The 16,909-nt window shown below is 40.6% G+C and overlaps 1 long non-coding RNA gene across 1 annotated transcript in view; it reads left to right on the forward strand.

The window, feature by feature from the left end:
* The window catches only part of LOC124244278 (uncharacterized), a 51,127-nt gene extending 35,892 nt beyond the window's left edge, over positions 1 to 15,235 (forward strand). Inside the window, exons 2-3 of the long non-coding RNA XR_006889935.1 lie at positions 11,096 to 11,193; positions 12,572 to 15,235. This is a non-coding gene — a long non-coding RNA (uncharacterized LOC124244278). The remainder of the gene's footprint in view (positions 1 to 11,095; positions 11,194 to 12,571) is intronic.
* The last annotated feature ends 1,674 nt before the right edge of the window (positions 15,236 to 16,909 follow it).

Below are 16,909 nucleotides of genomic sequence, written 5' to 3' on the forward strand. Positions count from 1 at the left end.
AGGCTTACCTGAATATTTTAATTGTTCATGCTATCAGAGCTGGGTATTTCTTTTTAAATGAATACCAATTGTAATCATCTTTCCTTATATCTTTAGAGACACACATTTTCTAAGAAATAAAATGACTGAATTCTTTGAACCCTGCTAGGGGACAATGTGGTGAGAAACAAAAAAAGCAAGAATTTTGGAGAGAGACCTGGATTTGACTCCAAGATCTCTTCCTTATTTGCTGTATATATATATATATATATACACATATATATATATATAAAGCACACGATACATAACTCTTTTGAATCTCCTAACTTGCCAGAGGCTCAATTTTCTCATATGTGAAAGGACCATTGCAATTGTATCAGTTGATATAATGTGTATAAAGCATTTATATATACTACCATATGAATAATAGGTACTTAATAAACATTAAGTTATTAAATGACGAATGAATGGTGAATTTACCCACTCTGAAGCTGTTTCCACAAAGTGGTCATGACAACTCAATTCTTGGCATAAGATATTACCTACTGGGAACCCAGTTGGTTCCCAGCGCGTCTCTCTAGCTTGCCGTCATACGATTTTGGCAGCGTTAGACATCTCTGTCACATGGGTTCCATATTTGCCCTTGTACTCCCAAGTTATATTCGTATAAGTCTGTCCTGTTCTTGCCGTGGTTTCACATTTGTGGGTTGAATAACCTGGGCAGCGGTCTGATGTATGTACAGGAAAGCTCACAAAGCCTCAGAGTGGAATAAAAAACATTTTCAAAGACCCCTGCTGGCTCAGTCAACCCTAATGAGCTATTAGGTCATTAGAGACTCTTTGCCATCAATTTGTCATTAGATCAACAACCATTCATTGATGACAGCGTTCTCCTACTTAAAGGGATAGTTCTATTAGAATGCAAACGAACCATTGCTGGCTTCTCTGAAACTCTGAAAAAGTAGTTCCAATTGGCATTTTCAACTTGTCAGTTATCCCAAAACCTGAAGTGAAGGCTCATCCAGTATAGCTGTTTAAATTTTCAGGTTACCTTGACTTAGTAAGAATTTCCAATGAAAGAAGAATTAAGGGCTTGCTATAGTTTATATGTAGACACATAGCCCAGCTCGGGTAAAGGTGGCTCAAAGTCTCTTGTCCATGTGCTGTGTGAGTGTCATTACCTTGCTCATGATTTCTGTGACTTTCTAGGGGCTCATGTTCTTGGATTTTCTTCCTCCTATACCTTGTTCCTGCTGACTTCTGGATCTTTCTTGGACCCCAAGGCTACTCTCTCTTCTCTGCCCTATGGCCACCGAGACATCCCAAGTATCCTTAAGGGCCTCCAATAACTATTCATATAATGCAATGTATACACACAGACCTATGGTGACAGTTCCATGTGAGTGTGTGGGTTCCAGCATAGCAAATGTTACCTAGCAGTCCGGCTTGGCAGATATGAAATGCTAACTAAGAATTGAATATTGGACACCATGTTTGGTAATACTGTAGTCCCCCGTTATCCACGGGGGATACCATCCTAGATCCCTAGTGGATGCCTGAAGCTACAGATAGTACCAAACCCCATATATACTGCTTTTTCCATACATAGTACATACCTATGATAACATTTAATTTATAAATTAGGCACAGTAAGAGATTAACAACAACTAATAATAAAATAGAACAATTATAACAATATACTGTAATAAAAGTTAGCAGAGATCTTAGCAACCTCAGCATACGATTTTTTTTTCTTTCCTTATTAAGTCAAGAACTTTTGCCTTTTCACTTAAAGGAAGCACCGTACAGCTCTTTGGCATATCCGAATGGCCAGCATCACTGCTCTTGTGCTTTGGGGCCATTATTAAGTAAAGCAAAGGTTACTAGGACACAAGCTTCGATACCACGACAGTCATTCTGATAACCAAGGCACCTACGAAGTGACTAATGTGTGGGCAGCGTATACAGTGTGACACTGGACAAAGGGATGATTCACGTCCTGGATAGCACGGAGTGGTTAGCACAAAATTTCATCATGCTACTTAGCACAGTTCACAGTCTAAAACTTATTAGTTGTTTATTTCTGGAATTTTTCACTTAATATTTTTGGACTGTGGTTGACCATGGGCAGCTGAAACTGTGGAAAGCAAAACTGCAGTTCACTGGGGACTACTGTAGTTCCTCTGTCATACCCGTATCAAGGTAAGCTTCTTTGTCAGCTTTCCTCCTAAATATCTCCCACCACCCGCTCTGTTCCTCTCCATCAAAATACTCTTCCCCTCTCTCTGCTTTGCAGGCTGCTCCCAGAACCTCAAAATTCTTTCAACGTTACTAAGCAGAGCAATTCACCTCTGTCATGGGCCCCATTTGAGGGTACCAAAATGGCCCATCTAAGTATTTGCTAAAGTGAAAACAGTTATCTCCCCTAAGATGAATTCTACTGCAGCTCAGCTAACAGGTGATTTTCCTCAAATATTTGTGTAAGTAACCAAAGATCATGTGCACTAATGCTTGATTAGCTTATTATTTTCAAGAATTGTGTTGGAGAACTCCATTACCCATAATGCATCCACCAAGACATGGCACTTCCTCGAGTGAACTGTGGGCTCCTCAGCGTGGTTTTGTATGGTGATAGGTGGAGCCAAAATTCGTCTCTGTGGGAATGAATTTCTGAAGTTATAATGAGTAAATATAATTCCCAATGTATAAATACTCATTACAAATGCTTCCTGACGAGACAGGGGTACCCTCTCTCACCACTCCTATTCAACATAGTGCTGGAGGTGTTGGCCAGAGCAATTAGGCAAGAAAAATGAATGAAAGGATTCAAATTGGAAAAGAAGTGAAACTTTCACTGTTTGCAGATGACATGATTCTATATATAGAAAACCCTAAGGAATCCACCAGAAAACTATTAGAAGTAATCAACAGCTGCAGCAAAGTTTCAGGGTATAAAATCAATTTTAAAAAATCAGCTGCATTCCTATACACTAACAATGAACTAGCAGAAAGAGAAATCAAGAATAAAATTCCATTTACAATCACAACAAAAAGAATAAAAGACCTAGGAATAAACTTAACCAAAGAGATGAAAGACCTGTACACTGAAAACTATAAGACATTATTGAAAGAAATTGAAGAAGACATAAAGGAATGGAAAGAGATCCCCTGTTCGTGGGTCGGAAGAATAAACATAGTTAAAATGTCCATACTACCCAAAGCAATCTACAGATTCAGTGCAATCCCAATCAGAATCCCAATGATGTTCTTCACAGAAATAGAACAAAGAATCCAAAAATTTGTATGGAACAGCAAAAGATCCCAAATAGTCAAAGCAATCCTGAGGAAAAAGAACAAAGCTGGAGGCATCACAATCCCTGACTTCAAAACACACTACAAAGATATAGTAATCAAAACAGCATGGTACTGGCACCAAAACAGACAAACAGATCAATGGATCAGAATTGAAAGCCCAGAAATAAAACCACACATCTATGGACAGTTAATCTTTGACAAAGGAGCCAAGCACATAAAATGGAGAAAGGAAAGCCTCTTCAATAAATGGTGCTGGGAAAACTGGACAGCTACGTGCAAAAGAATGAAAGTAGACCATTACCTTGCACCATACACAAAAATTAACTCAAAATGGATTAAAGATGTGAATGTAAGACTTCAAACCATAAAACTCCAAGAAGAAAATACAGGCAGTACACTCTTTAACGTTGGTTTTAGCAGCATCTTTTCGAATACCATGTCTACTCGAGCAAGGGAAACAAAAAGTTAAAAAAATGGGACTACATCAGACTAAAAAGCTTCTGCAAAGCAAAGGAAACTATGAACAAAACGGAAAGACAATCCACCAACTGGGAGAAAATATTCACAAATCATTTATCAGACAAGGGATTGATCTCCAAAATATATAAAGAACTCATACAACTCAACAAAAAAATCCCAAAAAAACCCAATCAAAAAATTGGCAGAGGAAATGAACAGACATTTTTCCAAGGAAGATATAGAGATGGCCAATAAACACGTGAAAAGATGCTCAGCATCACTAATTATTAGGGAAATGTAAATCAAAACTACAATGAGATATCACCTTACACAGGTGAGAGTGGCTATAATTACCAAGACAAAAAACAAAAAATGTTGGAGAGGATGTGGAGAAAAGGGAATGCTCATACACTGCTGGTGGGGATGCAAACTAGTGCAGCCACTATGAAAAACAGTATGGAGATTTCTCAAAAAATTAAAAATAGAAATACAATACAATCCAGCTATCCCACTACTGGGTATTTATCCAAAGAGCTTGAAATCAATGATCCAAAGAGATTTATGCACCCCTATGTTCATTGCAGCACAATTCACAATAGCCAAGATGTGGAAACAACCCAAGTGCCCTTCTACAGATGAATGGATAAAGAAGATGTGGTATATATATATATATATATATACACACACACACACACACACACAATGGAATACTACTCAGCCATAAAAAAGACAAAATGGTCCCATTTGCAACAACACAGATGGACCTGGAAGGTGTGATGTTAAGTGAAATAAGCCAGACAGAGAAAGACAAACACTGCATGATTTCACTCATATGTGGAAGATAGCAAATACTTGAACAAAGAGAACAGATTAGTGGTTACCAGAGGGGAAGGGAGTTGGGGGATGAGCGAAAGGGACAAAGGGGCACATATGTATGGTGATGGATAAAAATTAGACTACTGGGAGGGAGCACGATGAAGTGTATTCATGAATTGATAAAAAACAATGTACACCAGAAATTACACAATGTTATAAACTATTATAATCCCAATTACTTAAAATACAAAAATACTTAAAATTACTTAAATTGCTTAAAAATTACTTAAAAAATAAAAATAAAAAAGCTTCCTGGCCATCTTTAAATGAAGGTAATTGTTATTATCTTTTATAAACTGGTAAGAACACTTTGGAGGAGCAGCCTTCTGCTGAGAATGTCCATGACTCAATGGGGAGGAGGAGTCTTCTTTCGAAGTGAGTAGAACTGAGCTGTCAGATCCTTTCTTCCCTAGAGAAGCTGGTGTTGGATAAAGACTCAATTGCTAGTGATTTTTACTTAAGAGTGCCTATTAATTTTAGTTTGTTTATCTTCAAATTTACTTTAATGTTCTACAGACAACATTATTGTTTAGTTCTTTCTATAAAAAAAAGAATTAGTACTACAGGGTAAAGCTTGCGTCTTCTTAAAGGTAAAATGTGGTTCCCTAGCATTAATTTCTTTGGGAATCCTGGGATGGTAGTTAGCAACAATGGCAATAATCACTTTCTAATTCTTTTTTTTTTAATAAGCTTTTACTTTATGTGGGGAGCAATGCAAAGCCCTACTGTACATTATCTCGCTTATTCTCATAGCACCCCCGTGAGGCAGGTATTATATTGCCTCCTATTTTACAGTGAAGGAAACTGATCACGTCACTTATATATCCCTTTTTTCCAGAAGCTTCTCTGGCTTCACCTATTATCAGGCCTGTCACATTGCACTGTAAATGTTTGTCTATCTGTCAGTCCCACTAGATCAGTGAGGGCAGGAACCACATCTATGTTGCTACCTATTACCCATCATGCCTAACTGGCCTGGCATATGGTAGGTGCCTAATAGATATTTACTGACTGACTGGATCAATGAATCAGTGTAAAGAGGAAGAGTAACACACTCAAGGCCACAGGGTATGAGGTAGAACCGAGGCTCAAACCCATGCTTGGTGGACTGTCAAGCCTAAGCTCTTGGATGTCATGTGGAAATTTCCTCCACCCCATGCATAGCACCCAAACAAAAACAATATGTTGACTTGAACAGTAATATCCTTTCTGCTGCCAAGGCACACATTTTAATCTTTGTGAAAATTTAAGCTCCATGGCGAAGCATCTTTCATCATTGGGGAAAGGCTGAATTCCTCCAGGGCCCTGTAAGAGGAGCTCTGTACTGGGCAGGGCATGAAGTGACAAAGGAAGGAAAAGATAGAGCCTGTCCTCAAGAAGAGGGTAATCCAAAGCACTGGGTGGCTGCCACCCCGGGTGGTGTAAAGAGCCCCCACCTTAGTGTGCCCAGAAGCACCAGGCCAAGCCTCCTCCACACTCTAGTCAAAGCTCCAAAGAAATCCATTCAGAGCTCCACAGTCTGGCCTTGAGAAGTCTTAATGTTCCAAATACAGAGAGGTGGAGTGGGGTGAGATGATGCAGAACCGAGGGTGGTGGGGGTGGTACAGAATTTCTTTTCTTAAATGAAAAGCCCAAATAAAATAAATAAATGAAAACATAAATCACAGTGTCTTCTCCAGGCTCCTGGCTGGAGGAAAACAAATTAGAATGGGCTTGAATGAAAGGAGTATTGAAGAAGCTTGACTTGAATTAAGTGGTTATATATTTTAAAAGCACTTTGTTGGGTCCTGTAAAAATAGCAAATAAAAAGGCAGTAATATCCCCTGTCTCTGCGAGGCAAATACCAGCAATAAAGTCTGCTTGGACGGGGCGGGGGGGGGGATGGGAAACGGTGCGCGGAATTTAAGAGTGTAAACATCGGTAGAAAGGAAAAGGAAAGTATTCAGTTTAGAAACACTTTTATTCCTCCCTTAATAATTAATGATGAGGTGCTATGTTTTCAAACAGATATCATGTGTCTTTCTAACACCACTCACTTTCCTCTTAAAAGGGCCCCAAATGAAATTTAAGGACATAATTTGAAATTTTTTTCTCCTGACAGGCAACCTAAAGGAGTTATTTCAGGGTTCCCAAATAGTTATAATTTAGGATCCACTGTACAATCCCTTTATACATAGTTGGAGGAAAATTTCACAATGAAAATTGCAGCAAGCATCTACCACAGGCATCAACAGGCAATTTGCAACTCCTTTTGACCTGCTGTGCTGTTATTAATTTAAAAATAAATGTTAACTGGAGAGCTTAGATACTTTTACAAATATACAGGGGCTTGAGCGACCAGTCTTACAAAAATAGTTATGGGAGAAAATAACACAGGAAAAGTTAGCAGGAAAGAGCTAAATGAACTTTCTCCTTGTTAACAAATGTTTAGGTCCTTTTGTTTGTAAATGGCAGGTGGGTTGTACAATTCCAATGTAATTTCAGAAAGCCATCTTCTGAATGTAATAAACATGTCTGCAATAATAGGATTCAGAAAATAGCAAAATGCATTCCAGACGCCCTTTGATTGTGCATACAGAACAGAGAATTTAGCTGTAATTGGCTATAACACAGTTACGGACAGCAAATGACACACTGTGGAGTTGGGTGATGTGGCAGCTCTGATTAGGAATGGAACGTTTCAGCCAAACACCAGGAATAAAATAGCAAGTGTATGGTGACACAGCACCTTCCCTTCCTTGCTTCCTTCCTTCCTTCCTTCTTCCCTCCTTCCCTCCCATTCTTCCTCCCCCCCCTTCCTCCCCCATTTCCTGCCTTCCTCCCTCTATCCCTCCCTCCTTCCCTTTCTCCCTTTCTGTTTAATTGAAGTATCATAACTTAGACTAGAAAACTTATTCTATTATTACTCAACTAATCAATCGTCAGCCAAGACTCCATTCTTTTCAGAGACTAACAATTGTATGAAAAGGGGAAGTAAGAGCCCATGGAGAATTGACTTTTGGAGAACCAGATGTAATTTGAATCAAGAATTATAATAGGAAATAAACCATTACAATAAACAAGGAAACATGTACACAATTACTTTCATGGTGTAATTTTATTCACTCTAGTTGAGAAAATAAAGAGATAATACTGACCGTAGCACCTGGGTATTTAATGCAAACTGTAAAATCTATTATATTAAACAAAGTCAAAAGCAATGTGAAAGATCTTGAATCTATTCAAGGCATGCACCTCATTACAGACTTAGCAAATTAAAACACAAATAGGATTAGAAAAGAATAATGTAACAATCTCCCACTACAGTCCCTAGAGCATTAAGTCATAAATTGGGTTTGCATTAAATTGTGCCTGCAGTATTGAATTCAGGGAAAGAGCTGTGGGCTGGAGATAAACCATACTGGGCTACTCACCAACTTTGGAAAAGCTATGTGTTTTCTGAGACATGTAGTAAATTTGTTAGAATATAGCAGGTCCACAGAAAAAATGAGCACTTCATATCTTAATTAAAAAAGTGTCAGCGTCACGCCTTATGTGGCCTGCAGAGATATAAATGCAGACAAAAATCCACATGTGAAATGGAGCTGTGTTACTTCCATAAGTTTAAAGCTATTTCACTAAATGTACACCTTAATACTAGGCACAATGATTTTTTTCAACTCTCAACAGAATTGTTGATTAATTTTGTTTTGCTTTTATTTTTGTTTGATTGATTTTGCAAAGGAAGAAAGCAAAGGAGAAAGGAAACTCCTCTTTAGAGAATACATGTGGGCTTTTAGAATATCCACAGAAGTGTTCTCTTTCATTCCCCGTGAAGGTTAGATCTTAACTATTCTGGCTGATCAATAGAAAAATACATATGAATTATTTTAGAAAGCAGGTGGATGTACTTAAACTAATTTTTTAAATGATTCAGGCTTTGAAAAATGCTGTCCGCTACAAAGCATGTCCCTTCCATTACAGGCTTACTTTATTTGGTCTGTTTCCTAATCCTCGGTGTGAGGGAGGCTAAATCAGGAAAAAAGGGAACCGTTCTGATGATTGTATGGCACCTTTATGTTAATTCCTACCTGCTGCTTCTTTGCAAATGGCCAGGCCAAAAGCAGAAGGCAGCCGGGTGGTCCCATTTCCTCAGGGCCACTTTCACATGCAGGACTAAATTTATTTTATTTTCTCTGACTTCCTAAGGCTGTTATGAGAACTAAAGAAAATGGATGTAAAATGCCTAGGTGCTCAGAAATGTTAGTCTCCTTGCTCTCGCTTCATCGCTGAGTCTTAAGTCATGAAAGCAACATTTGCAAGGTGACCCAGCCTCACAGGTTCCCCTAGTGGAAGTGTAACTTCGTGTTCAATGGTGCAGGAACTTTTTGGTTCTGTAGTGATATATTTCTAGACCTCCCTGTTGGGGGAAGTCCATGCCTTCTCTTCCTTGACACTTTCTTTTCCCTTCCTTGCCTCTGGGCTCCCACCCTTTCCCTTCCAGCTCTTGCAGCTGTCTGGGCCTCCAGGCGAAAGGTTTCTACATCACACTCAGCAGCAGACAGTCTGTTTCAACAGGCATTTTCTATTTTTAAAAGCTTATTTGAAAGGCTAAACGGCTCCCATTTTGGCTTTAGTAAGACAAATATGGACTAAAACCCGCAGTGCCCCGTAAGTGTGATGGATACTTAGGACCCGCTGAAGTTTCCCGTAGCCGAAGTCTGGCTCATCCTAGTGGCAATTTTTCTGCCATGTTATTTATGTGGTGGTTTTACTCCTAATTATGGCTCCTGATGGCCGTTAGTGCTGAGCAGTAAGAGAGCAAACTGCATTGTACTGTCGTTAACTCTAGCCCATAAAATGGATGATAAAGCTGAGGGCTTAAAACCAAAACAAAACCAAAAACACATAACTTTCTGTGACAAGCTGGGATCTGCTTCTGCCATGCTGAGGCTGAAAACTTTCATTGAGGGAGCCCAGGGAAGGAGGTGACTTCTGAGGCTGGTACCCTCGAATTCCAGCTCAGGCTTCACCCTGAAGTAATCCTTTACTGTAGGCAAAACACCCTCAGACCTCGGATGTAATTAACACATGCCAGGTTTAATCAGAACCAGTGTCCTTGTTGTTTGGAAACTAATGAAAGCAAATAGATGTTACTTAACACCATAAATAATGAAAGGTCTTTTGTTGTTCTCAATTTTGATTACTATTTTTTGATGCTAAGAAGAATGCCACTTGGTGTGTGCGTAAACAAAGAAGATAAATGGCCAGGACGAGAATGAGTTGTCCATAACCTGATTAAAGCAATAGAGCTGGCTCCTAGGAGAACCTCACGGGCCTTAATGATTGGGTTGTTGTTCTTAATATGTCTAATGTTCACTCTTAAAGAAATCAAGAAAAATGTTAAGAGGTTACTGATATTTCACTGTGGTGGTGGGCTGTCGGAGCTTCTGACAGGAAAAGAACATTCTCTGTGGCTGGAACACAATGTCCAGCCACATAAGCTGATTTGCCCAAATGATATTAGAAGGCATTTAAAACCTATATCTGTCCCAATTCACTCACTGTGCTGGCAGAGCCAGCAGGGACAAGGCAAGGACAGGCTTGGTTTTGTGGGAGTTGCAATGCAATTGAGTAGCTGCAAAATGCCACTTATCTTCCTTTTTGTTAGTTCCTTTTCCTGCTTGACAAAACGCTTCTGGATTTCAGTAAAAGGTCTACTGGTCTTTGGATGATAAATACGTTATTTCAAAGCTTGTGAATATTCTAGCCTGTTGGGATATTAGGGAGAAAACTCACACTCATTGTTGAGCTCTACCGGAGCTCGTGGGCGGAATGTAATGATTTGCCCCTCTCACTCCTTTCTTTTGGTGTGAGTCCTGTGGTCCTGTGTGTGAGTGCACACGTGTGTGTGTGTGTGTGTGTCTGTGTGTACATTCACACATGCCGTTACTCATAAGTGAGTGATCTTGCAAATTTAAGTTGGTCTAACAACTTGAACAACATAAGGAGGTCTGACTATGTGCATTGTGCGTTGCCTCCAGGATATGATGATAGCGGAGCTTGCAGGTATCCTAATCAGTTTTAAGATGACCCCAATGACATTCTGCCGTTAAGGTCTTTGTTGCCTTTGAGGCTCCAAACTGCATAACTGGACGGCAGATGGACAGGAATTGGGTTATTCTGCTTATTTTAAACCAGTGATCCAAATGATTTTTAATACTCGAATTTAACTTCATCAAATATATGTTGAGTGCCCACTGTGTGCTAGTGTCTCATTTTATAGATGGGAGAGCTGAGGTTCAGAGAGGTTAAATAACTTCCCCAAGAGCCCTAGCCGACTGGTTAGTCAGTGGCTTAGTCCCAACTTTGAACACAATCTGATTCTCAAGTCCATGCTCTTTCCACCACCCCGTCTCAATCAACAGTTAAATCTCCATGTTTCAACAAATACTAAACGTCTCTGTCTGCTCTCTTTTCTTGATAGGGTCTATGAGTCTGATAGAAACGGCGATTGACCCTTTCCACACAAGGAGAAGCAGCAACGGACAGGGCCTTGGCTGACTGGCTCCCTGCACCATGGGGGTGAGCTATGGTTTCAAAACGCTCGTCAGGTCCCTCATGTGTCTGCCTCCTCTTTCTCTCACAGATCAGCCTGTGGCTTCGGTCTCTTCCCAAGCCCAGCAGACTGAGGCTGGATTCCCAGGGACACAGCAAGGACATTGAGGTGGAAAGGAATTGAGAGAAGGAGAGAGAGAAAGCTTCGATCCTCTTCCTGTCTTTTCCAAGCCCTCTCCTTCTCCTGCTGGCCCATTTTAGAGCCACGTTGTCACACATTGACACCCCAAAGAAACGAGATGAAACAAAACCACAGCTGTGCTGTTTATTAGGCCTCTGGTTTAAAAAAAAATGATGGAGAAAGAGGTTGGAATTAAGCTGCTTTCTCTTAGAAAATGCTGGCAGTGATTTTAGTGGCAGGTTTTTGGCATCTGAATGTAATATACTTTAGTATTTGAATATAGTGAGCTATGCAGGGTGGCAGAGTGGAGAGAGCTCAAGGCTAACTGGCATGATCAGGGTAATTTTGGGCAAGCCACTTCACCTCTCTGGGCCTCAGCTTCCTCTTCGGCACCAGGTGTACATTAAGCCAGATGATCCCTGAGACTTCTGAGGAAAGCAGCAAGGAGCGGGGCAGATCACCTGCTCTGGAGTCAGCTGACTGGGCTGAATCTTCGCTCTGTCACTTAGTTCACACAAGAGCTGTGTGACCTGGGGTCAGCTATGCAACTTCTCTGAGACAAGGTTTCCACCTCTGTGGAACGGGCATAAGATCCCTACCTCAGAGGGTCATTAAGAAGTTTAGATTGACTAATGCACAGACAGCTTCTGGAGAATGCCTTTTCCCAGGACCAGAAGGAAGAACTGGTGAGTGGGGTGATTTGAAGGCGAGTAAGGGAGGAGAACTGGCCTATGAAGGAGTGCAGGCTGTGAGAGGCCTGGCCCAGGGGTGGGGGCTGGGGCTCTGCGCGACCCTTCCCAAGGGAGGAGAAAGTGAAGTAACTTAGTAGCAGGACAGAAAGCAGGATGCCTGGCAGCCAAGCTTTGTCAGGAACGTTGCCTTGGGGGCGGAAAAAAGAAATCTTGGAACACTCTTGCCTCCTTGCCTACTGCTTTTCATCTCTTAACTCTTTATTTTTAATGAAGATGGGAAGGTTTACGACTTTGACAATTCCATTTATTTCTACCATTTTCATCTAAAACAATACAATGAACAGCAATTATTTCCATCCGGGTTTCAACTGTAGCTGGATAAATGTCAGTATTAATTAAACATGTTCTGTGTACTCTGTGTTGTCCCTTCTGTTTCTCTGTCTGTCTGTCTGTATCTCTCTTTCTCCACCACCAACCACCAAACCATGCCTCTCTCCTTCTTCCTTCTCATCCCCTCTCTCCATCCTCACAGTGAGGCACAGGAAAACACCAAAGAAGGACCCAGCTGAACTGAAGGGGCTGAACCCATGACTAGGAACCACCAGCATGAAGAAACCCAGAAGAGCAAACCCTCTGCAGAAGGGCACGTGGAGGACCCTAACGAAGGAGAGAGGACACCTTGGGTCCCTGGGCTCTGTCCAATGCCTCCAGGCCACAGAGGGCGCCCTAGCTGCTCCTCCAGGCGGGGAAGTTGACCTTCCCTATAGTGCCAAGCAGAGGACAGAGGATCTTGCGCTTGGGCAAAGGGAGAGAGATGACTCCCAAGCTTCAGTTCTCCTCAGGGTTCCTCCTCAAATGTCACTCACCAGGTGTAGGGGGACTGTGGACACACCAGGTCCTCAAGAAGCAGCAGGGGGTTTCTTTGCATAACTGTCATCAAATGTTTCTATGTTTTGGATTTACTTCTATAGAATTTGTTTTTGTAATTCAAACTAATTTCTAAGTGAAATCTGAATCTCTTTTATAAGGAGACACAACAAAAACAGAACAACAGAGGAAGAAAGAACTGAACTTATTGAAAAGGAGCAGAGGCATAAGATGTTACCAGACACCTGAGATGAGATCATTAGAACAGTTAGGCACTGCTCTGAGCCAAGGCGGAAAGGAAAATCTGGAGTGACATAGTCCACATCATCTGACAACATAAGCATATCTTTTTTTTTTTTTTTGCTGAGCCACTGCTTCCTGGAACAAACTCAAGGAGTCATTTTATTACCTGGGTTCTTGATGAGTGCATGTTGGATGACCAGTTGAACAAAGTCTTCACTAAAGTCTTGCAAAAAGACAAAGACTGTGACATAGAATATTGCCCCTTTCTGAAAGGACAGCAGAATTAAAGTGGTATCTTTTTAAAAATAATCACTTTTAAGATATATTTTTCTTATATCAAAGGTAATGTATGCTCATTGTAGGAAATTTGTTAAGTGCATATTTTTAAAAAGAGAGAGAAATCTATAAACTCACCATTCATTTAACCACTATTAACATTTTAGTGTCATCCTCCCACCTTTTTTTAGTGTCATTTTCCTACCTTTAAAATAGGCAGGCATGGCTACTTTAAAAAGATAAAAAATTACTACACATAATGTTTTATTAAACATTTTTTCATTTAATAATATAACATGTCCATTTCCCATTCAATAAATTTCTCTACAGTGTCACTTTGAATGCTTGCAGTACTGTGTTGATATTAACACTATAGAATACCTAGGAAGATGTTATTTCAATATATTTAGGCAATCCCCTGCATGCTGGATATTTGGGTTTCTAACATTTCACCTTTTTAAACAAGTGTGTGGTGAACATCTTGTGCTAACTCATCTCAAAGTATCCTCCTTGACTAGCTGAGTTTTGGGGAGGGCAAATCTAGTCCTCTCAAGACTGGGGTGCCCCAGAGGTCAATGAATTGTTTGCCCTATGACTCGTGAGCACAATCTATACTTTTTGCATTTTTCCAGGCAAGAAGGAGGAAACAGTGCTGGGAGCCCACAGTCTTGATTTGAAGAGCATTTCCTGGGCTGCTTAGTGAAAGCAATAGAATTCTTCATTTCTGTCCCTTCAACCTGCAGCCTCAGGGTAGCATGGAAGCAGAGAAGACGGAGTGTGGGGATCAGTGAGGAGGCAGACAGGATGGGGCTCACGTTGGCCACGGATTAGAGCCCTAACACTCCGTGAGGGGATGGGAACACGTCTCTGCATGCGCTTCTCTCCCTGAGGGTCTGCCTCCTGTCAGGAGCGCGGTGGCCCTAGGCAGAGGTGAAACGCACTTGGATACTTTTGCTTTTGTGTAGTGAGTTTGTTACCCCCAAAAGCTGTGTGGCGTTTGGAAGGAGCTCTCACTCTCCATGGTTCTTTGGAAGACTCAAAGATGTTTGTGATCTAGGCACCAAGACTGGAATCACTTCCAAAGAGCCACACAAATACACAAACTCCCCTTCCAGCAAGTTCTTCCTACACATGGTGATCCCTAGTTAACGCAGACAGATGAGAATTTATGACATGTTTGAACACCAGTAAGGAAGGATTTTTCTGGGTAATGTGGTATAGTAGCAAACACAACTAAAAATGTCCCCAAGTATGTCTTTATGCATTCGCACATGTCCAACAACTTTGCTCTAAGTACACAAAGGTAGACTTAAATATTTAATCCTTACAAATCTGAATTTATTGTAATCACATTCCCAGCACCATTCTTTTTCCCTAAGTATTTTTTATTTTCTAGATTGTGCTTCAACCCCAAAGGACATACTTTTCAGAAAATGCTCCATTAGAGATGTTGTTGGAGCAACTTTTATTATTCATTAGTATGTTTTAAAGTTGACCCAAATAGAAATGCTTTTTGCTAAAGTAGAAATACATCCGTTTCTGTGATCTAATTGTACAATTGGTTAGAATTTCTATCTATTGGTTCAAAGGGGAACTTGGTTTCAGTGCATTTGTTTTTAATAAAAATGTGTTATCTATGATAAATATATTTCACTTTGCTCAAATGGATTTGATTGGGAAACATATTGAGCAGAGGTACTGGTAGAGCTTAATTTCATTGTTTTGAGAAAACGTATTGAATGCTGCTTTGAATTAAATTCTATTTGTTTTAATAAAAGTGTATTGGCCTGAGTGTACATATATTTGTTTTAGTGGCAGTGCATTGGATCCAATAAAACTATATTGGCTTCACCGCTTATGTCTCCTTTTCAGTGAAAATGGATTGAATGGGAAAACGAAATAGGCATGAAGCAGCCAGCCCCAAGGTCTCCGCTTGGCAGGAGTATCCAGATAACTGGAAGGGAGAGGGTTTCTATAGACTTTATATCAGAATACACTTTTAAATTTAAATACTTTTTACTATCAAGGACTCAGATGTGAGACTGAACTGCTGCCCTAAAGAGTGCAATTTTCTGAAGCAAACCTTTCTATGGACAAGTTATGGGACTATCCAGGACACCAGAGGAAGAAATTCCAAAAAAGCGAAGAGCAGTTTTGTCGACATCCCAGAAGCTTTAGAGGGGCCTCATTGGTTCCAATAAGATGCTGTCTACCAGGCCTTCCTAAGTCCCTTAAATGCGCAGAAGAGATCGTGAGCACTCCCTGAGGATGCTGCTGGCCCATCAGCACCGAAATGAGCCTGACTTTGAACTGATTAAAAGGGGGAAGGATCAAAACAAGTGTTACCCTGAGACACATATCAGATTAGCATATTTCCTGTGGATTATAGACCCTCAGAGGAAAGTCAGCTCTGCAGAGGGAGGGGACGCTAGTACTGCAGTCTAGAAAGTGACAGCCTATGCAAAGTGTCATGACCACATTATGTAGCTGTATATGGCTCCCAAGTGCCCAGACCTACAGATATTCCTTTGTATAGGTGCTCTGACCCAAAAGCTGGAGTTAAATAATGAGGATTAATAATAATATTGGCTGTTATTCTTATGTGACTGTCTCTCTGGTAAGAGAATATGTGCTCTAAATTGTTTTTTCTCCCAGAAGATGAACTTGACCTGATCTTCTACCCAGTTTCATTTAGCCTTGATGAGAAATAAATGCAAATACTACTTTCATTAAAACCTTTGCTCCAACTAATTGTGCTAACAAGCTCTAGACTTCAATCTTCCCACTAATAACTGTTAATTCTCCAGTAGTACCATTCTCAAGCAACCCTAAGCCCTTGGCGTATAGCTGCTCATTTTTTGAATGCCTGAATTCTTACAAGACCCTATGAAGTTAAGAGAGGAAAACTGATTCATGAACTTTTTTTCCCTGTCGAGATATTCCCAATTATGTACTGGAAGTCAAGAATAGAATGAAATTTGTGATAAACAAATTTGTTGTACAGTCCTTGGAGCTGTGGGATTGTGACCCTGGAGGACAGCAAATGGATCACTTTGCCAGAGTGTGGTATTGATCCAACACATCGTAGAAGTACCAACACTACCATGTGTTGATGTAGAGCTGAGTGTGTCAGTTTCAGAAAGGAAACCTCAACGTACAGCCTAATTCACTGTCCTAACAATAGAGTTTTCAGACGACAATCCCAGGATATTTCTAGTGTCAAACAACACTAATACAGAAACTTACAGTACTTTGGGAAGGGTGACTGCTGGAGTTTGAAGATGGCCGTGAGGAGAGACCAAATATATCTGGGAACTGGGAAATCTCCTGTGTAGATTTGCAGTGTCTCCCTGACCACAGGCTTTAAAAAAAGCATATCTACTAGGGGGACTGATTAGAAACAGGTAGCCCCCACGCCTCTCCAGGATGAATGGGAAAAAGGCAACCTCTGAAATTATCTGGAATGTGATTTCAGGAAACCCCA

The sequence above is a fragment of the Equus quagga genome, chromosome 8 (genome assembly GCF_021613505.1).
Source record: "Equus quagga isolate Etosha38 chromosome 8, UCLA_HA_Equagga_1.0, whole genome shotgun sequence".
Classification (NCBI taxonomy): domain Eukaryota; kingdom Metazoa; phylum Chordata; class Mammalia; order Perissodactyla; family Equidae; genus Equus; species Equus quagga.